The sequence below is a fragment of the Peromyscus californicus genome, unplaced genomic scaffold, assembly GCF_007827085.1.
Source record: "Peromyscus californicus insignis strain IS unplaced genomic scaffold, ASM782708v3 Scaffold_6__1_contigs__length_162567912, whole genome shotgun sequence".
NCBI classification, from domain to species: Eukaryota; Metazoa; Chordata; class Mammalia; order Rodentia; family Cricetidae; genus Peromyscus; species Peromyscus californicus.
The window spans coordinates 47,715,902-47,738,222 of NW_026294584.1; the positions used below are offsets into that span (position 1 = coordinate 47,715,902).

Here is a 22,321-nt window from a genome sequence, read left to right on the forward strand (position 1 = left end):
GGAGAGTGGAGAAGACCCAAACACATTGGGGACATATATGAAATTCTTGAAGAATAAATAAAAATTTGTTAAAGTGGAAGGTGAGAACACAGGAGAAAGTTGTCCTCTGACCTCCACATGCACACAGTGGCATGGGTGCACCCCCCGCCCCCGCCGCTCCCCAACACACACCATACCTACATATACAGTAATAAATTTAAAAATGAAGTTCATTATTTCTTAGCACATTGGAACCCGGGCAGTTAACATCACACAAATGACCCGTGAAGGCTCAGCACTCACGGAGAATGATAAGGCAAAGGTGATCGTATAGGAAATCCCCACCAGGGTGTCTCCACAGCCCTTGGGCTTCTCCACATCCTCACTTCATCCCTTGGCATGGTGTGCTAAATGCCAGCCTCAGGTAAACAGTGACTCTGAATTGAAGGATGGTGTTTTCTCAGAAGTCTGCATCTTGCCTGCTTGTACCCACAAGAAACTTACCAAGCACTGACATCAGCCACTTTCCCATGAGAAATCTAGAAATTTCATCGTTGCATAAACGACTCTTTCTTCCCTGTTTGCTTCCAACAAGTAGAGAACTCTTCATAGGGCTTTAAAAATAAACATCTGACCTTCATTCACCCAGCTCTGGATGCATTCTTACCGCTTCTCCAATCAGAAATCATCTTGCCTAGAAAAATCTACCCTCGTTCTTCTGTTAAAAATGGAAAGACCTTGGCTGAAGAAAGAACAGCATGAATTATTCCCAGTCAGTGGAAAAATAGAAAGGAGCGCAGCAAAGAGCCTCCTTTTAAGACATCAAAGCCCTTTCTCCGCATTGTTATGCGATCTTATTTTATTCCGAAAAGGAAAGACTTCCCATTTCTTCACACTTTACAAATAGGCTCCTCTGAAAACCTAGATCTAAAATCCATCCTTTGCCTTCCTTGAAATTTTAAGAATTTGGCCAAGTTTCCTTAGCTTATATCACTTATTACAGTCATGTGAGGACACAGAAATAGACTGGGGGAGGGGCCAGCTGTTCTGTTTTCCAGATGCAGAAAAACAATGAAGAGTGAAAAGAAAGAAGCTGATACTCAAGAGGCAGAGAGGTTCACAGTGTGCTAAGCTCCATGCTAGGCTCTTTCCCTGTCACCTTGTCCATTGACTCACCCATGTACCCAACAGGCTTTTGTGAAGCATGTGCTATAGACCAGGGAATGTGCTAACTACCTTGCCATCAAGAAGCTGCTACCTGGCCAGGTGGTAGTGGTACACACTTTTAATCCCAGCACTCAGGAGGCAGAAGCAGGTGGATCTCTGTGAGTTCAAGGCCAGTCTGGTCTACAAAGCAAGTTCCAGGACAGCCAAGGCTGTTAACACAGTGAAGCCTTGTCTCAAAAAAATAAAATAGAATGAAAACGGAGGAGCAGAAGCTGGTGCCTGGGGGCGGGGAGATGGCTCAGTGGGTAAAGTGTTTGTCAGGCAAGCATGAGGGCCTGACTTCTGATTTCCAGCATCCATGTAAAAAGTTGGATGCTATGGAGGTGCCTGGTGAGGGGGGCAAAGGTAGGAGGACCTTGGGGCTGGCTGGCCAACCAGCTAGCTGAATTGGTGCACTCTAGGTTCAGTGACAGACTGTCTCCAAATAATAAAGTGGAGAGTGAATGACATTGGCAGAATCTGACTTTGACTGACTTCTAGCCTCCCCACACACATTCATGTGTAAAGACACATGAACACACACAGAGAGAGAGAGAGAGAGAGAGAGAGAGAGAGAGAGAGAGAGAGAGAGAGAGAGAGAGAGAGAAAGGAGGGAGGGAGGGAGGGAGGGAGGGAGGGAGGGAGGGAGGGAGGGAGGGAGGGGGAGAGATGTGGTGGGGGAAGGAAGGGAGAGGAGAGCAGTACTTTTACAGTGTCATACTTGGTGGTCGTTTCTTCCACTGAGACATTAACAAAATGCTACAGAGGCGGAGGGAGGAAACACTCAAGGTGACTGTTAGAATTTTCAGTAATAATTTGATACTGAAGTAAGTGATACACAAAACGAATTTCCCTAAAAGCACAGTTCTGTTAAGTGCAGTCTATATGACTCTACAGCCTGCATTCTCCCACAGTCCCATGATGCTTCTTAGGGAAAGATCTATGCCCAATCCAGCGGAACACTGAAGAATATATTCAATGCAAAAGGCCATGAGAATTCTCATTTTTATTAAATAACTATTTTTCTTTATGAAAATAATTTCCATAATTTCTCGCTGCATTAACTTTCTTGGTAGCTGAGTTTCCTATATTAATTACCCTGTTAATACAACTAAGCCTCTTTTCTACTCATTTATACGAATATTTTCATGTATGTAATTCCAGAGTAACACTAAAAATGTGTTCCATGAAAAACAAGAGATTCTCATTCAGGCCTAAAAACCTATGCTGAGGGGCTGGAGAGATGGTCCAGTGGTTAATAGCACTTAACTGCTCTTGCTCAGGACCCAAGTTTGCTTCCCAGCACCCACATGGCATCTCACAAACCCCTGTCACTCCAGTTCCAGGGGACCCAACACTCTCTTCTGACCTCCTCAGGCTCCTGCATGCAAATAATGCACACAAGCTCGTACAGACACACTCACCCATCATAGGACAGATAACCACAAGTGAATTGTAAAACATATGATGAAATACAAGTCTACAACAGATGGAGTTTATCCAAAACACACAAACAAAAGCTAAACACGCATGCACACTTTTCAAAGCACAGAGAATATCTTGTTTAAGGTTTTGACACACATGTCGGCTGCTGGAAACTGTTTTGGGAAGGTGTTGGTGACTATGAAGAGAAGACGTGGTAGACAGTGAGCATTGGCTGTGAAGCCTGGGAAATTCTGGAGCATCTTAAGAGAAGAAGTAGTCCCGTATTTGAATGGTTTTGGAATGGACCAGTTGCAAAGATAGCCAGCATTCCCCTTCTAAGGTGTGGCAAGCCAAAATACACATACAGAAAGTTCACCAAGTCATTGGTAAAAAACCCAGTGTCGACTTTTAATTTAGAAATAACTGACCTAATTGATCCCAGCCTTCCTTTTGTGGCATTGATTGGCATTGCCTTGAAGTTTTCTCTCATTGTTAGACCTTCTTTTTACTCTGTTATTTTACTACTGATGTATTAGATGGCTGACACGGAACCTTGGTGACTTCATATGCTTTGAGCTCACAAACTCCCTCTGTTTGTCATCCTCGAAGACTGAGGCTTCCTTTTGGCCTAGGCACATGCAATACAAAGAACCCTGAAATGACATATAAATGCAGAAAAACACACAGCCCGTAACTGTATGGTGTGATGACTTTTCACAGAATAGATATGCCTATGCAGTCAGCGTCTACAGTACCACTAGCACCCAGGAGCTCTCTTCATGCCCTGAGAAAGTCATGTCTTCCCTGCCATCATTGCTACCCCATTATCACCTTCTTCTGATCTCTAATGCCCAGTGTTCACATTTGAATTTGGACTGATGGACTATGGTGATTTTTGGTGTCTCGTCCAACTTCATGTCTTTCAGATAAGCGAGAGCCTGAGGCCTGCAGAGAACATTCTCAGTGCCATATTGTGTTTCATTCTTTGCTTAACAAGGTTTCTCTGCTTCATGGTTGATGGACATTAAGGTTATTTTCACTGTGACTATGATGAAAAGTGATGCTATGAAGATTCTAGTTCATGTTGTCTGACAAATATCTTTATGTATGGGCTTTTTGCTTGTAGACCTAAGAGCAAGATTTCTGTCTTCTGCAAATGCTGCCCACCATTTCTCCTGAGTCATTTTGGTGGTTTGCAACCTCACAGCAATGAATGGAAGTTCCAGTTGTTCACCAACACTGAGGGACTGGTCTTCAGTTTTATTTTTTCTACTCTAGAGGCATATGATCTTAGTGCACTGTCTTAAAAGATGGGGCTGAACGCTTCTTTAGGTGCTTACTGTCCATTTTAATATCCTCTTTTGTGAAGCACCAATTGGAAGTTTATCCAATTTCCTATTGGATTATCTATTTCTTATTGATTTTCAGAAATTCTTTATATATTCTGGATTCATGCAGTTTGCCATATATATATAATTTTTTTGAGTCAAGGTTCTCACTATGTAGCTCTGGCTGTCCCAGAACTTGCTGTGTAGACCAGGCTGGCCTCAAACTCACAGAGATCTGCCTATCTCTGCCTCCTGAGTGCTGGGATTAAAGGCACATGCCACCAGGCCCAGCTATTAGCCAGATGTTTATTAATCTATGCACAGACCTTTGTTTGTCTCTGTGGTTCTTAATTTTGATGTAGTATTTTTTTCCTTCATACATACTGGCATTAATTTTTTTTTTACTTATTTTTACATCTATTTGTTTGAGGGGAAGTGTGACAACTTGTGAGATTTGATCCTCTCTTTCTGCCATGTGGGTCCTGAGGATTAAACTCAGGTTGACAGACTTGGCAGCAAGTACCTTTACCCACTGAGCCACCTTGCTGGCTGGGTATCTTCTTTTAATCGGTTGAGATGTGCTTGTATGTATCCAGTGTGTTTTGATCAAGTCCATGGCACTTCCCTCTGTTCCCATTCCTCCCTCATCTCTTCTCCACTGTATTTCCCAACATCATGAGGTATTTGTTTGTTTCCCCGCTGAGTCTGCTCAGTGATGCCTGTGTGTGAAGGGGTTGAGGGCCAACTACTGGGACAAGGGTAGGCTCTAAACCAGTGTTTCTCAATTTGTGGTTCACGACCCCTTTGGGAGCCTTTCATGGGGGTTACCTAAGACACAGATATTTACATTATGATTCATAACAATAGCAAAATTACAGTTGTGAAGTAGCAATGAAAATAATTTTATGGTTGAGGTCACCACAACATGAGGAATTGTATTAAAAAGTCAAAGCATCAGGAGGGCTGAGAACCACTGCTCTAAGGAGAGGTGTCCTTGAAGAAAACCCCCTCTCCCGGCAGTCATCAATTGCTAATAGCTCCTCAGCCAGGGGTAGGAGTTTGTGACCACCTCCCCATTCCATGCTGGGACTTTGCCTGTCCTGATCTTGTGCATGCTGTCACAACCATTGTGAGTTTCTGTGTAACTGCTCTGCTGCATCCTGAAATAAGGTTTCCTTATAGTCACCCACAGCTTCTGATTCTTACAATCTTTCTACCCTCCTCTTCCCCAAAAATCTCTGAGCCTCAAGAGAAGGAGGAGGTGTGATATAGACATCCTGGTTAGGGCTGAGCACTTAGTGGTCTCTCATTCTCTGCATGTTGACCAGCCCAGGTCTGTGTTAACACCATCTCCTTCCACAAGCAGCTTCTTTGGCAAGGGTTGAATGATACACTAAGCTACGGGAAATAAATTGTTAGGAGTTGATTCAAGTTACACTATAGAGCTATAGTAATAAACCAGCATGGTACTGGCATTTAGACAGACACATTGACCATAGAAATAGAATTGAGGGCCCAGATATAAGTGCACACACCTACATCCACCTGACCTTTGACTAAGAGAAACACACGCGCGCGCGCACACACACACACACACACACACACACACACACACACACACACACACACACACTGTTGAAAAGAAGGTATCTCTAACAAACAGTAATGGGCAAACTGGAAAGCTACATGTAGAAGAAGGAAACTAGATCCTTCTCTCTCCCGGACTGTACAAAACCCAACTCCAAATGGATCAAGGATCTCAAAATAGTAGCTGATCCCCCTGTGTCCCATAGAGGAAAAAGGAAAGAACATTCTTCAGCCGATAGCCTCAGGAAAGATGGTCTAAACAGGACCAGTGATGGAGGCATAGTAGTATTTTTATGTCCTAGTTAAAAAATTCTTATGTGGAGATATTGTCCACTCTTTCTTACAACCCACTCACCCCCAAAATAACAGTAATCTGTTTCACATTTAGTTTAACAATCAATATAAAAGAATTGGAGGGAGTAGAATCATGATAATTAGAGGTCAGATTTAGTTGTTGTTATTGTTGTTGTTGCTTTTCCAAATAGACATCAAATTGGGATTGCTTTTCCTACTGCTGTGATATAGTTCCATGGCAAAAGCAATTTAAGGGAGAAAGGGCTTATTTGCCTCACAATTCTAGGATGCAGTCCATTGTTGCAAGGAAATCGAGGCAGTAGTTAGTCTCATTGTACCCACAGACAGGAGCAGAGAACAATAAATAAATGCATGCACGACTATGCTCAGTTCACTGTCTCCTTTTCATGCAGTCCAGGGCCCAGCCCATGAGACAGTGCTGACTGAGTTCTTCATGGGTCTTCTAACCTCGATAAACCCAATTGAGAGACTTCCTCACAGATAGGCATGAGGGCAGGCCAACTTAATCTACACAATTCCTTAGCGAGGCTTCCTTCACAGGTAATTCTACGTTGTGTCAAATCAACAATCAAAACTAACCATCAAGGAGGATGGAGAAATGGCTCAGAGATTAAGAGCCTGGCTGCTCTTCCAGAGGACCTGGGTTCAGTTCCCAGCACCTACGTGGTGGTGGTATCAGACATGCACATGGTACCCAGACATAAAAGCAGGCAAAACACCTATACACATACAATAAATTTTAAAACCAAGCAACAAAAACCTGCTCTAGAGAATGACAACTAAAAACTAACCCCCAGTGGGTGCTGGATGATGTTACTTTCTTCCCAATATGGATTTTTCTTATCTTCTGTTAGAGAGAGTTGGAAAAGCTTATTGCAGTTGAATTGGGCTGAGGTAATAGTCATCATCACGAAGCCCACCTGAGATAAGTCTTGATAGCAACTCTTCACGAACCTCTGCTCTGCCTCGTCTCTATGGGTGAGCATTCCAAGGGTCTGAAGAGACTTCCTCCTCCACCTCTCATCCCTCCTCTTCCTCTTTTCCTTAATTGTTTTCTCAAAGTAGAGTTGACCACATAGTAAAATGGATTTTTTTTTTTAGTGTTGAGTTCTGAAATTTTTTTATAGTAGTTAATAACTACCACAAATAAAATCTGCAAGAGCCCCAAGGTGGAATTCTCTTTGTGAACTTTAGGTTTCTGCTGCTCGCCTCTGTGGGACAGCTTCTCAGAAATGTGGTCCTTGGTTTCTGTTTGTGTTCTGTTGTTCTGAGGCAGGCTCTCGCTACATAAGCCAGGCTGACCTTGAACTTAATATTGTAGCCCTCAGTCTCCCCAGTGCTAGGATTACAGACATGTACTGCCCTGCCTTGTGTGTTTGTAATTCTCTTATGTCATCTTGTCTTTGACGTTTTGAGGACCACAGCTGTCTCAGTAGAAACTGCTGTTTCCCCCTTCAACCCTTGGATGTTGCGCTTTGAAGTTCCGGTTACTGCAGCAGCTTTCCGATGCCGTAGGAATGACCTTCTTATATTTTGTCCCAGTTTTTCAGTTGTTTCCGATAATAACAGTGGACTGCTCCATGCCGATCTACTCTCGGTATCTCAGTCAGTCGACCTACACTCAAACCAAACTCATTAAAAGCCTGCTTCACGACAGTTTTTGTAACCAATCTTAGAAAAGCCTTGGAAGCTATGAAAACTCCATGGGTTCAGTCAGGGAGAAAGCTTTGGAGTAAGGCATTATGGGTTTCATTTCAACTCTATCATTTATTAACTGTGCAACAATGAGCTTGAATCTGTTTCTTTACTTTCAGATGGCAAAAATTAAACAAGAGAACACATACCAAGTTCCTTGTACATAGTACACACTCAGAAAGTTCTCAAGATTATTATACGGAATGTTTTTATTTCTCAAGGAGATATAAAATATAATCATCTTACTTTAAGCCCAGAATTTGGGAGGCAGAGGCAGGTGGATCTCTATGTGTTTGAGGCCAGGCTGGTCTACAAAGTGAATTTCAGGACATCTAGGGCTGTTACACAGAGAAACCCTGTCGCAAAAAAAACAAAAAGAACAAAAGAAAAAGAAAATGAAATTCAACTTCAGAAACATGTATCCTAGGCTAGGCATAGCAGTTCAATCAATCCCAGCACTTGGGAGGCAGAGGCAGAAGGATCTCTGAGTTCGAGGCCAGCCTGGTCTACGAAGTGAGTTCCAGGACAGCCAGGGCTACACAGAGAAACCCTGTCTCAGAAAACACACACACACACACACACACACACACACACACACACACACACACACACACAAACACACACACACACACACACACACACACACACACACACACACACACACACACTCATCTCTTAGAAATGACTGGGATGGGATAGGACCAGGTAGTCTGGGAAAGGAGAGTGCAGTTGGCTTTATATTTATAACTACAGGGTCTTTCACATGTGTTGAGATACATAACACAGCTCTTTCCTTAAAAGATCGTATGATCATATATAAAGCATCTGAGTTGAAGATCTCTTAAAAACACACTCCAAATACTTCATATTGAGCTGAGGAACTGAGAGACCAGGAGTGGTTAAGTGACTTGTTCAATATCCATCTACTCATCGGTGTTTATTTAAATGGCCTGAATGCCCTAAAATTCCCTCTATTCTAACAGACTTCTAACTTCCATACTCAATTATAAATGTGAGGAAGAGACAAGTATTAATGTTTTATTGCCACTGGCTCATTTGGACTGAACTCCACAGATCTATTTTTAAATATCTTATTTTAATATCCATCTCCACAAGGTACTTGACTTCCTGCCAACTGAGACTGAAATAGCTGCCTCCCATTCCTTTCCCATTTCAAGCATTGTGTCCCGTAGCTCTCACCCCCTGTGTCATTAAATAATGTTCCATCTTATTATCTAGAGTGGAAGACTCAATGGAATTCGTGTAAAACCACACGAAGCACTCTTCTTGTTTCCCAAGTGTGGAGCAGTGCCTCCCAACATAATCTACAACACAAAGTATTTGTCATCCTTCTGGGCACTAAATGGAACCCTCTTATGGGTGAGACAATGTCACCAGCCACCCATACCCTCGTGTTTACCAGCAAAGATAACACTTCTGAAGACCCCTTCTGAGTGACTTTCCCTGAATCCCTGGGGGACTGAACATTGTGGATGAGTTTCACAATCACAGTTGTTTGATAGAAATAATAATGCTGACATCAAGGGGCCCTAATTCAGCTGTGGAAGGTAACATGTTAAATTCATTCTTCAACTGTTTCTTCGTGATGGCTAAAACATCATCTATTTTTATTAAATTCCTAATTTAACTTTTGCAATGATCCCTGGTTACAGTAAGTCATTATCTGAAACTCTCCCTTGGCATCCGTTTTGAAAATCATACCTAAGAACATTCTTAATAAGAGAAAATTCACATATGGTTATAGAGACCCCTGCATATGGTTTTAACCAATTTTTTACCAAGAAAAGTGCTAATTGCTACTTCTTGTGTCACCAAAGAGTTCACTTAGCCACTTCTTCAGGGCCCAAGAAAATCACTGTTTTAGAAGAGCTTAAAATCTGATGCGAAGGAGACAATCTCTCCTTTGCTTTCATTACACCTCTGTTCCCCATAGTGAATGTTTTCATGTAAAACCCGCGTCTCCCCACGCCTGGGTAGATGGTTATGTCAAAGGACAGATAAATACTGCCTGGCTGTTTGCCGCCAGCTCACTAGGGACTGGGGAAGGAAGACAGGCTCATTGGACGTGTGTCTAGCTCCCTCCCTCCCTCCCTTTACCTTAGCCGTTTCCTTCCTTAACTTCGTCTGGTCTAAACTCAGCTTGGCCTGTAGAGAGAGCTTGGCAAGTGCTTCAGAGGAAGGTCAGCCAGATGTCTGTGCTGGGCACTGCACCGTCAGCTGTGGCTAGAAGGGATAAGGTGAGGGCTGGTTCCCACTGACAGTGATGATTACCCTGAAACAGAGCAGAAAATGCATCTACTCATTTTCAGATGCGCAATGTGAGCCTAGCACTCTCTTGACTCCCTTTTAGTTCCTTTGTTATTTATTTTGTTTTTCTGTCTCACTCACACGATAGATCACACATACACATACCCACTAGACCAAAAATGGCCTTTCCACCTACCCGTAGCATTTTCTTCCCTTGACTGTTTTTTAAAAAATTAAAATACCAAAGGTATTAGGAGCAGAGAAACAGAAGCTAGACAAATAACATTGGTCCTGTCAGAGCAGATATACAGCCATGCATCCTCTTATGCCTCATCATTTAGAATAATTCAGGGTTTGATTCTGTAATTATTACATTTATTTTCTTTAAAGTGAAAATGTACGATAATCCCCTCCTCGTGTATATATGTGTGTGTGCGTGTGCACGTGTGCGAGTGCATATGGCTTATTCGTGTATATGTGATGCATCTGTGGAAGTCGGTGGACAACATTCCTGCCAATTCTCACCTCTCCACCATCTTTGACCAGGGTTTCTTTGTCAAGCTAGCTGGACAGACAGCTTCTGAAGATTCTCGTGTCCCCAACTCCTATCTCCCCTGGAATTACAGTTCCTTGGATGACTGCCTCTACCTTTACTTGGGTTCTGACGATCCATACTCAAGGTGGTCAGGTTTTCACAACAAGCACTTTTACCAGTCCAGCTATCTCCCCAGTCACAATAAGCATTTGTATCAGGCCTGTGTTCTCTCCTCAGTGTCCAACTACCAATGGTACCTGAGAGAGAGCAGGTATTTTAAATACACATACTCTAGAGCTGGAGAGGTGGCTCAGTGGGTAAAATACCTTGCCACCGAGCCTGATGACCCACATTCAATCCCCAGAACCCTCACGGCAGTCCAAGCTGTCATCTGACCTCCACTCATACGCTGTGGCACCCATGTGCCCACACACTCACAAAATAAATAAAGGCACAAGAATGAATATGTACTCTACACTATAGGTTATTCTACTTATCTTCCAATCTTCCCTTTTATTCCAGATAATCAATAACAGATTTCAAGATCATCCAATTCAACCCACAAGAGTTGGTGTTCAAAGACTCAGAAGTAGGCATCTGACTGCTTCCCTGTGAGTAGAGTTTGTTTCTTTGGGCTCTGCTTACAGTAGTTGTACAACCTCTTGCTAAAATTTTGCATGTAAAGGTACATCATGAAAGACCAGCCTGCCTGCTACAGCCCTGGTCATTTAGTTAGCACTCAGTGGATCGGGTAGATGCTATCAAGGTTTTAAGGAATGTTTTCCTGTTTTATAATGACTTTCTGTCTTATTTCTCTTTTTTCAGTAATGGACTCTTTACTCCCTATGACTAATACTATCACCGTGAGGCAATAAAGAGGATAACTGAGCCACATGGAGCCCACAAGCTCCCTGTTGCAAAAAGACTAATGATTGCTGGAGCAATACGCAGCAAACTCTTTCAGCAAGTGTACCAGCTACTTTTCTGTTGTTGTGATAAAACACCTCAACCAAAAGCAGCTTGTAGACAAAAGTGTTTGTTTCGGCTCTTTGCTCCAGAGGGGTGAGAGTCCATCATGCAGGGACACATGGCAGCTAGGCAGGAGCAGGAAGCTGAAAGATCACATTTCAAAGGTAAACAGGAAACAGAGAGTGAGCTGGAAGTGGGGTCATGCTAAAACCTGCCCCCAGTATATACTTCCTCCAGCAAGGTTCCATGTCCTAAAAGTTCCATAACCTCCCCAAACAGCACCTCCAATCAGGGACCAAGTTTTAAATACATGTGACTAGCGGGGGCAGGGGGGGGCACGTTTCCTATTTAAATCGCCACAAGTATACCAGCCAAAGCACTGGAGGAGTGCAAAGAGGCGCTTCCTTAGACAGGATAGAGAAGGCAGAGGAAACGGAGGGAGGGAGGGTGGCCTTAATTGAAAGAAGGCTTTTTCAGTAATTTAGCACCATTATCGGGCAATTATTGCTTCAGGATTATATCAATTGTCCTCTATTCCTCTTCCTTATGTCCTTGGTTCTCTTTTAGCAGAACCTCTCTTGAGGGGTGGTGTGTGTGTGTGTGTGTGTGTGTGTGTGTGTGTGTGTGTGTGTGTGTGTGACTATTGGCAGGAAAGGCTATCTGAGGTCTACAGCACCTTCTCTGTATACTCCCACCCTTTCAATGCTAGCTTTCTTCAAGTACTTACTCCCACACTTCCTTTCTTATGGTCCTAAAGTAGCCAGGAAGTAGATGCCCATTGCTGGGGAGGTACCTCAAAATGCCACTGACACTTGGTTGTGGAATTTTACAGAAATTTCTATTTCTATAAAAGAGGAAAATTTGAAAGAAAGAGCTGTGCCGGAGCATTGCAGTGAATGGTGGCTGGTGGCCAGGATAGGTGCCTCCCAACTGTGCCCCATTAAGTCCAGTCACCTGACAGGCTTGAAGGAACAGACCACTTTCCTGTGAGCATGTGAAAGACAGGCTTTGAGTTGTAAGCACCCAGAAGCCTTTGCTCTTGTTTCCGAACATCGTGAATGTGAGACTTTATAACCACCGTGGGCCAGTATGTTAAGAAACAGTTGAGGCTTCAGATGGAAAGAGAAGTTTGGGAATCTGTTTTCTTTCATTTTCTTCGAATATTGCAGAATGAGTTCCCCGGGACACGCCTAACAAAGTGTTTGGTCTCTTAGCTCAGATTTGCTCCAATGTGTTATATATAATAGGATTTAAATGTAAAATATGGTGCTTCCTTATGAATTTCTGGGAGTGGTTGTAGAATGAGACTTGTGGGTGGAGGCCTGAAACCCCATGTCTATCTAGGAGTCTCCCCTACAGGAGGCTGCTTCTGGTCTTTACCATGAGAATCAAAGCAGGTCCAGAATGAGCCTGGATGTAGCCATATTTGGCTAGGGATTGAGGAGACACGGGAACACGGGTTCTCAGGGTCTTCCCACCTGGTTGGTTAGGAGAGTAAGAAGAAATTCTAGTTTCTCACGTGGACACTTGTAAACTTGGCTAAATGATGGTGTTTCCCCGGCCAAGAAATCATACTTGGCCTTCGGAGGAACTTCCATGAGAGCTCACACCCTTGCCCAGCACAGCTTCTAATGGAAGAGAATGCCAGGGTTTATGGGGAGAGCGGGCACAAGCAGCAGGGACAAGGCAGATGATGGTGCCAGGAGCCCTGTCTACAGTTCCTTTCCGGCCCTGGTTCCCATATGCGCAGTGAATATTCAGCAAAGAGAAAGGAATGATTGAGCTATTTATATCTGAAACATAACCGTCGGAAGTCTCACCTGGAGTTCCAAAATGGTAAGCTCTGACTCCACGGACTCCTACACTTTTCTTACCTCTGTCCTGACTCAACGCCACAGCCCTCCAGTAAAAGAACAAATGCTCGACTTGGATGGGGGCAGCGGGTTCAGACAGTTTCCTTCCTACTATTCTCTATACCCTAAGTCCAACAATGCCAAATTAAATCTTAATTCCATTGAGTTTTCTGAGAGGAAAGGGCAGAGTTGCATTCCCTGAAATGGATATTTTAGGCTAAAGTTATTACTTGGAGGGGGATTCCCTCCCCCCTTTTCCTAATTTTAAACAAAAAGTCCATCATTCATCCTAACACCAGCCTTTAAGAGCTGGAGACAAATGGAGTCTGAATATTCACGCCAGTGTGGTATAAATGAGCTGTGATCTCAGGATGTTGGCTGCTGCGCTGACAGGGAGAAAGAGTGGTTTAATATCTTTGGCTGAAAACACTTTCTTAAAGGATGGAGAAGGCCAACATTAATATCGAGTCCTGTTATTTAATAACTAAAAATGATATATTGTGGATGGGGGCATCCGAAGACCAGAGGAGAGTGCGTTCCTCAAATCCAGAGAACGCAGAATGGGAGCAGATGCCAAAGCGCTGGGCTTGAAGGAAGGAACCATGCTAAGAGCATTTTCCTTGAAATCTTCAAAGACTAACCCCCATAAGTATTTATAACCATGATTTTTAACTTGATTTCATTACAGATTTTCAAAATTTATAAATGCAGGTGGTCCCTGACTTACAATGGCTGCATTTAGGATTTCTTACCTTTCCAATGGTGCAAACGCCACATGCATTGATTAGAAATTGTGTTTCGAGTTTTGTGCTTGGATCTGTTCCCAGGCTGCAATATGCAGGCTGATACTCTAGCAATGCTGGGTACCACAGCTCCAGTCCCACCTGCCCATCATGAGATCCAACAACTGATGCATGAATGGACTGAAACACCGATGCTTGGTAGGCCAGGAGAAGTAAATACATCTTCAAGTTATAACAGCTTTATCAGGATAATGTAAATCAAGGAGAGTTTATCTAAAGACATTTGTCACAAAGGGAGACTCTGGGGACCTTTTAAACTGCCTCTCCCAGATAAATGGCCAGTAGTTTGTAAATTAAAGATGTAATTGTAAGTTGAGGGTGGTGAGGAAGGCTGTGGTTACCATTAGCTGAAGCTTCCTCAGACATTCATCTTGCTTGTTGAGTCATTCATCCTACAGACATACATTGAATGGGATCAGCTCCACCTCAAGTGCTATTTTATGTCTGGGCTAGCAATTCTAGTATTCTTCCTTATGAAATGAACCCTTTTAAAAACTCAATGCAAGGGAGAACTTGGTGAATCCAGTAATGTTCTCACTGATGTAAATTGTGGTGTCTGATATTCTTTACATAGTTTTCATCAACCTCATGTTGGCAAAGGGTCACAATACTTTAAATTTCCATGTCCCCTCATCCACCTATAATACATCGTTGTGTGGTTATAGACAAAGCATTGCAATGTGTCATCTATGTGTGTCATTCTTTTTCTGAAGTCATTTTTAAAAGTGACATCTAATTGTCCCTATATTATTTGTTCCCATAATTCTGATATTTGAATGGCATTTAAAGGAAAGAAGAGGACCATAATAATCATTTCTAATGAACTGAAATAAAAAGGAGAGGAAGGCTGCCTTAGCATTTGAGTCAAATGTTCATACAAATCAGAGGCAAGGGACCAGAAGCGGCCTCTTGTGAAGGCGGTGAGTCCTCTCATTGGGATGGGGCCCGGCCCCAACTCCAGATCTAATTTCTTCCAATTAATGTCATATCCTGTCTCTTAAATGAGATCTCCAAAATAACCCACAAACCCTAGATCTCCCCAGAAATGGACACAGATGAACTCCCGTGATTTGGATTCATGTCAAAAGCTAATTACGTGAGCATAGCAAAGACATGGCCGAAGTGTGAAGTGTGGTGGTTTGTTTTCTTAAGGTTTTAGAACGCATTCAGCTTATTTTCTCAAGTGTCTCCCACTTAAGTGAAATAATAAATCAGTTTGCCAAAGCACAAATGAACACAAACAAGAGATTCATCTTTACTTCATTAATAAACATCAAGTATGAACTTACCTAATAGCAAGCAAGCCAAAACCCTCTGACAGGAAACGGCTCCTGGGAAGATTTTGTAGGCGCATCTAAACCCTTCCAGACTGTCATATGATCATTTCATCACTGAAGTCCTTGCTCCTGTCTCTCTTCTTTCATCCGTTTGCAGGACTTGTGGAGCTGAGTGGTACGGTTGAAAACACACACTGTGGGACCAGGTTACCTGATTATTAATCCCGAGTCTACCACTAACTAGTTCTATGACCTTTTGTAACTAACTCACTTTCTCTGAGTTTTGATATCTCTCTATAAGAAATGAAGACAATAAAGACTGTTACAAGGACCTAACACTGGCATTTATAAACTTCATCTATTAGCTAAATCAATGTTTTGGCCTAAGTTAAGCTTGTATGGGATTATATTGAGTTCATATGAACACATCATTATGAGTCTGCTCTTGGAGCTTCGTACTGAGGTGGGACTGGCCTATGGTTAAATATCATGAAAAACTGCATAAGGGTCACAAACGAGCAACTGGAAGCCCATGGTGCCCTGAAAAATGTGCTTCCTTGTATAGTATGCTTTTCATGTTTTTTTGGTTGGTTGGTTGGTTGGTTGGTTGGTTGGTTGGTTGGTTGGTTGGTTGGTTTTTGTTTTTGTTGTTGTTGTTACTTTGTTTGTTTGTTTACATTTTGAATTGGAATGTTCTTGGGGATGCATATGTTTTCTATTTCTCCAAAAGCCACCCCTTCTAAAATATTTACTTCTTTAAAACCATTTGGTTTGTCATGCCTGGTATAAATGAATGATCACATGATAAGCAAGTACTCCTAGGATGAGTAGCAGTTTTCCAGTTCATCTGAGTAAGGAGACGAGCTGGATGAGAAGTGAACTATGGGGAACTTTCCCCCAGTGCTCTAACTGTGGTGTTCCAATGAACCCGCCTGCCCCACTTCTATACTAGAAGCTACAGGAAGCAAATGGGAACTAGAGGAGTGGAATATGTACTTGCGTGGAAGTGAAGAAGCGCATTATTTAATGTTTTTCAATAAATCCAAATCAGCAAATATTTCCATGCATCTACAATCACCTAGCAAATACTCAAGACTGAAAGGGGATATCAAACCCTAACATTGAACAGCCTCAGATACGGTCAACGCAAAGAGAAATTAGGAAATACTTGAATAGCCAAGCTGTGTAGTATTAAATATTAAGAGCATCATTGGCAACTGTGGTCCTGCCTATAACACTAGCATTTGGGAGGCAGAGGCAGGAAGATCACTACAAGTTCCTGGTCTGTACAGGGCTAGCATGTCAGTGGGGAGAGAGGGAGGGGTGTTCTGTGTTAATATAAGAGTTGAGCCAGATCCTGGGGGAGGGAATTATGAGATGCTGGGGGACAAAAGAGCATTGGGCACTTCAGGACACAAGAGAGCAAAAAACAGGGCCCAGAGGTTGAAATGAGAATAAATTGTTCCAAGACTCATGAGTTTGGCCTGACTGAGAGTTGTGTTTGTCTGTGAGGGTGGAACATGAGAACCAGCCATGGGAAGGCTACTGTCTTCAGAGGATGGTGGCCCATGTGAGGGAGGCTATCTGTTCTCAGCCACCTCCTCGGGGGGACACCTAGACCTCACAGTCACTAGCCCTCTCAGTGATACGCACTCTCCAAACCAGGAGTCCTAGGTGCCCCACAGCTCCCCTGACCTATGAGGCTTGGCTAAATGGGGACAGTAGTGATTCTCAAGTTGCCCCTGCTTCCTGTTTTAAGATGTGCTTTGATCACTCCTCCTGCTACCAAAGGATAGCCAAGTTAAAGTGAGACAGCCTCTCCTTGTTAGGGTCAGGGTTTTTTTTGTTTTGTTTTGTTTTGTTTTTTGCTATGTAACATCTGTTTTTAAAATTTGTCTGAGACCCTGACTTAAATCCATTTAACTCAAAAAACAGCAAGAGAACATCTTGTTTTCATGAATGTCCAGGGCCTGTATGTCAACAAATAAAAGATCTGTTTGTAGTATTCAGAGTGGGAAAGCTGCTTGTGAGATATCCTGCCACATGGATAAATTTCTTACGAGCTGTTCTTTTGCTGGAATTGAGAAGCAAACTTTGAAAGCATGATGGACCAGCTTTGTCTCAATCAGCAAATGTCTTCTTGCTGGTAGGTGAGAAACATACTTGTAATTGTCAGAAGGTCATTGACTTGGATGGAATAGAGAGCTGGCCCCTCTTTCCTGCCTCTTACTCTAGTTGATATCTTAAATGAATTCCTCTTGTCTGCACAAATTCTAGCAGACAGCGTTCTGTGGGTCATTATTTTTGTATGTCTTAGGACCTGAAGTGGGAAAGGAGATGAGAGCAGATCACCATCCCAAACAGTTGACTCCCCCACCCATCCACTTCTTTTGAAGAGAGGAATACAAAGGATTTGTGTTTATCTGCACTTAGAGGGCCATGTCTAGCATGTAACATGTGCCAATTTATATTTGATAAATGAATGCAAACTCTAGTGTTTACATTCCGTTTATGAGTGCCGTCCTGGGTATGGATGGATATTACCCATGTTTGAAAAGAAGCTAGCACCCAAAATTCATTCTAACACCAATGAAACCATTAGGCCCTTCCCACAGCTCACTTTCATGGCAGCTTGTACTTAACTCAGTTTTTGTTTTGCTCATTGCCTATCTCCACCATCAGCTGCAAGCATGGTGGGGGCAGGTGGGGCACCTACATTCACACCTCACATCCACACCATAGTTTGTTTTGTATAACTGCAATGAAACACCATGACCAAAGCAACCTGGGGAGGAAAGGGTTTATTTGGCTTATACATCCCAGGTCATAGTCCATCATTAAGGAAAGTCTGAGCAGGAACTCAAGACAGGAACCTGGAGACAGGAACATGGAAACAGGAAGTAAAGCAGAAACTATGGAGAAATGCTCACTAGCTTGCTCTCAGGCTCACTTTCAGCTACCTCCAAAAACCACCTGCCCAGGGCTGGCACTGCCCACAGTGGGCTGGACCCTCTCACATCAGTAATTAGTTGAGACAATGCCCCCAGAGACTTGACTAAGGCTGATCTCATGGAGGCATTTTCTAAACTGTGGTTCTCTCTTCCCAGATGGCTCCATCTTATGTCAAGTTGACAAAACAAAACAAAACAAAACAAAACAAAACAAAAACCCACAGCATACCACACAAAGTGTCTGGAACATGGCTGACACTTCATAAATATTTGTTGACTGCCTTTTGCTGACACTTTCCCTGTGGTAACAATTGTAGACTCTCAACCACTCTTGATTATAGCTTGGTTCAAACCCAGTGAGGAAGATGATGGAGCTTATAATGGAACTGAACATATAAGGACTTTTTGTATGATGACACATTCATATTCATCTAACCATACGTTCCTTCCATTACAAACGCCTACTGAAAATCATGGTAGGATGAGTTAGTCAAAGCTATCTGTATTTTCTCAACCTAAACTTGTCAGGTTGTATATGCCATACAGGCTATAACTAATGTTATAAGATATCAGTAGTTTCAGACTGCTTAAAAACATTATTTATTATATTTGTGAGAGTTTCACCTACATGTATGTATGTACATGCACCATGTGTGTGTTCAGTGCATGAGGAAGTCAGGAGAGGTCGTTGGATCCCCTGAAACTAGTGCCACAGGCTATGGTTAGCTACCATATGGGCTAGGGAACCAAACAAGGGTCCTCTACAAGAGCAACCAGTGCTCTTAACTGCTGAGCCATCTCTTCAGCTCCAGCTTCAGATTGCTTTTAATCTTTCAAACAATTAACTCATTCCAGTGGAATTGGATATATGAAACTTTATCTTTATTATCAAGAAATCCTGGCCTAGCAGCCAACCTGGTAAAGGCAATCAGTAAGATATTTTGGCAACTGATGGGCAGATGACTTTACGTCCACATCCACTCGTTCAGTGGTCACACTTCACTTTGAATGGGAACATGGTAGTTCATTCCCTCCGTTTCATTTTCTCTGCTTATGTAGACAGGGTTGACATTGGAATGATTTGTGAGTTCTGACAGTTCCCAAGAGAAATGCTGGTTTGTTTACAAGAGGTGAAATTCCACAATAGTTTTATTATTGTTATTATTATTTGTATATTTGAAAACATTCCCAAAGAAACAAATGTGGATGCAGGAAAAATATTGGGGGGAGAAAAGAAAAATAATACTCCAAATTCTGACCAATTCTATTTTAATAGGTCGAGCTGACTGCCAGCTGGCCACGGGGCTGACTACTTGTAATCTATACTTTTGGTAGGCCACATGTAGTTCTTGGAACTGTTTATATTAAGCTGCTGAAATTTAATTATTCTAAAATTGGCAGGACTCTCTTTGATTACTTAATACAAAATTGCTTAGTCATCTTTTTACATAGTGTGGACAGCTTTTGTTTAAGTGTGAATAATTGAAAAATGCAAATGAGATTCGAAAAAAGTTTGAGGTCAGGTAGAAAAACAAGAAATGATCTTTAAAAAAATTTTTTTTCAAAATCCTTTAGCAAGTGGTGGCCACATGTTTTAATTTGACAAATGAGGTACCTGTCAAATCGAGGTCCTTAATTACAAGTTCCTTTTTCCTCTTTCCTTTGTGGCTTTTGTCAGAAGCCAAACCTGCTGCCTGTGGCTGCTTAGGTTGTGTTCTGCTCCTACATTTTGCAAAGCATGGGTTTTTCTAGCAAGAGGATAGAAAAATCAAGTATCGGTCCTGAGCAAAGAGCTTTCTTGTGCTCAGAGACGAATCAGTATGTTACTGCGAGCTGGGTGTCACGGAGACCCCATTTTCAACTGTCTTGGGTTGAATGTGGATCTTGCCATCCTGGAAATGACTTACGTTTCAAATGCAGAGCAGCTTTACAGCCTGGGAGGAAACAGGCAGGCACGAAGGCACTCTTCCCTGTATTTTAAAGTCTCCACCGTACCCAAGGTCTCTATTTTCTTTCTGGGAATGCTCATGGCAACCTCACACTCTTCCGGTGAAGATCAGAATTCTGTGACCACTGGTAAGTCCTGTGTGGCCACTGGGTAGTGAAGCCTGGCCTAGAAATGGGAGGCTCATAAGCAAACATTCAGAACTATGCCTTCTGTTTCTAATTACTGAGCATGGTTAGAGAGCGAAATCAGGCTACACTTTTTTTTTCCATACTGATGGAAGCATTTAAATGAGCTCTCAATGTTAGTGTTTTCTAGTTATGATGGAAGGTGGCATTTCCAAAGGCCATGGAAATTTGAAGCTTTTCAGTTCAAGTCTGACTCTTGTCTTTTCTTATAGATGGATGTCTTCTTTTTCTTTTTATCCTCTTCCCCCGATACAGATGTCTGTCTATACCCTCCTTCCTGAATCTAGGATGCTCTTCTATCTAGCACAAGGTTATTCCTTTACAGAGGAAAAAAACACACCACTGTAATCAAAGAATAAAACAGAGCTCCATTCGACCACCAACACCAACCCCAAGGTCACTAGGGGTTACATTGGAGATGTGGCCTTTAGAAAACGTCTTCACTGTTCGTCTGTGTACCAGTTAGTTTCCGTGACTAAGCAGTGCCCTGTAATATATTGCAATCTACTAAGCATGAAGGGTAATAAAAGTTATCACCTGAAGAAAGCCATCATCTTCCAGGGGAGATAGACATGTACCCAGTAAGTCACATGTAAGTTATACATGAAGTGCACAGTAGGAATATGTCACTGGTTCAATGTTGGACTCAAGTCAGTGAGTGTGTTGGTTGTAAGCCAACGTGAGCCATTTCTTTTATAAAGAAAAGTCTAGATATTCCCCCCTAACAAAGTAGTTGGACCTGCTGTTTGAGGGGCTCATGTGGAAAGAAGAAAGCACTTTCTAATTCATCTCATCTGTCAGTTTGTATGCTTGACTTATGTAACTATTGTGTCCAGAAGACTTAATGGATCATGTCTGTTGGTTTGGTTTCAGCGCTTTTCATTGTAGATTATAAATTTCTTAGAGACAGTTTCTAACTGGGTTCATAAATTGCAGAGATGCATTTGATGATCAAGACAAGCAGAAGTTGAAACATGTACTAAGGCACAAATTATGTGTGATTAATAGACTATCCGCCCTTCACAAAAACATTGCCCTAAACAAAATGCTCTTGGGATACACCTTGGAGTTGTTCCTGGTAGCATAAATGGGTCTGCATCCTTCCATCTCCATTTTCTCTCCATTCCATCTCCATCTCCAGCTATGAATCCGATATTTGGTCACCAAACTGGTAGCGTTATGGAATAAAACAAGCACAAAGAGCAGACACATGTGAGTAAGTGGGCAAGTAAAATGATCACATATGCCATGCGGGGGCTCAGAACCTTCTGCTCTTTATTTCCAAATAACCCACTCTGGGACCTTGCCACTCATTTGGAAGAATGATCTTTATTCAGCAACACCCTAGCCTCTTTTGAATTCGCCAATCATTTCACTTTCTCAATTGCAAGTACCTTATCAAACAATAATTACCCACCCAAAAGACCCTCTACAGGACTACAGAGAGGGTACCAGAGGGGAAATCGAGAGAATACTTGGTGCTTCTGGGTAAGGATCTGTCCTCACACCTCACATTTGATTAATTCTTCCATATATGTGTATTTGTGTTACTGCGTGTGCATATAGGGGTCCATGTCTTCTTGGAGGCCAGAGACAACCTCAAGTGTCATTTTTCTGGAGTTTGCTACCTTGGTGTTTTTGAGGCAGAGCCTCTCACTGGGATCTGATCAAGCTAAGTTGGCTGGCAGGAAGCCTCGGGAATCTGTCTCTCCTGCCTCCTGAGCACTAGAATTATATATGATTGATCACTGGCCTTTTTTTTTTTTTAAACTCAAGTGCTCATGGAGTAAGTTACCTCTCAGCCCTAGTTTTTGATTTGTTTGTTTGTTTGTTTGAAGACAGGGTCTCACTATGTAGCCCTGACTGTTCTGGAACTTACTATATAGACCAGGCTGGCCTCAAACTCATAGAGATTTACCTGCCTCTGCCTCCCAAGTACTTCGATTAAAGTGTGTGTCACTATACCTGGCTTCATTTTCTTAATTTTTATGCCGCCT

At 42.5% G+C, this 22,321-nt stretch overlaps 1 protein-coding gene across 6 annotated transcripts in view; it reads left to right on the forward strand.

Annotated features, from left to right (window-relative positions):
• Cald1 (caldesmon 1) overlaps nt 1-22,321 on the forward strand; it is a 189,862-nt gene that overhangs the window by 57,408 nt on the left and 110,133 nt on the right. For 5 of the 6 annotated variants that reach the window (XR_008214574.1, XR_008214573.1, XM_052721739.1 and 2 more), the window contains exon 2: nt 10,861-10,949. The exons of the other annotated variant lie outside the window; for it this stretch is intronic. The gene's annotated coding sequence lies outside the window, so the exon portion shown is untranslated. The remainder of the gene's footprint in view (nt 1-10,860; nt 10,950-22,321) is intronic. 6 annotated transcript variants of the gene reach the window in all.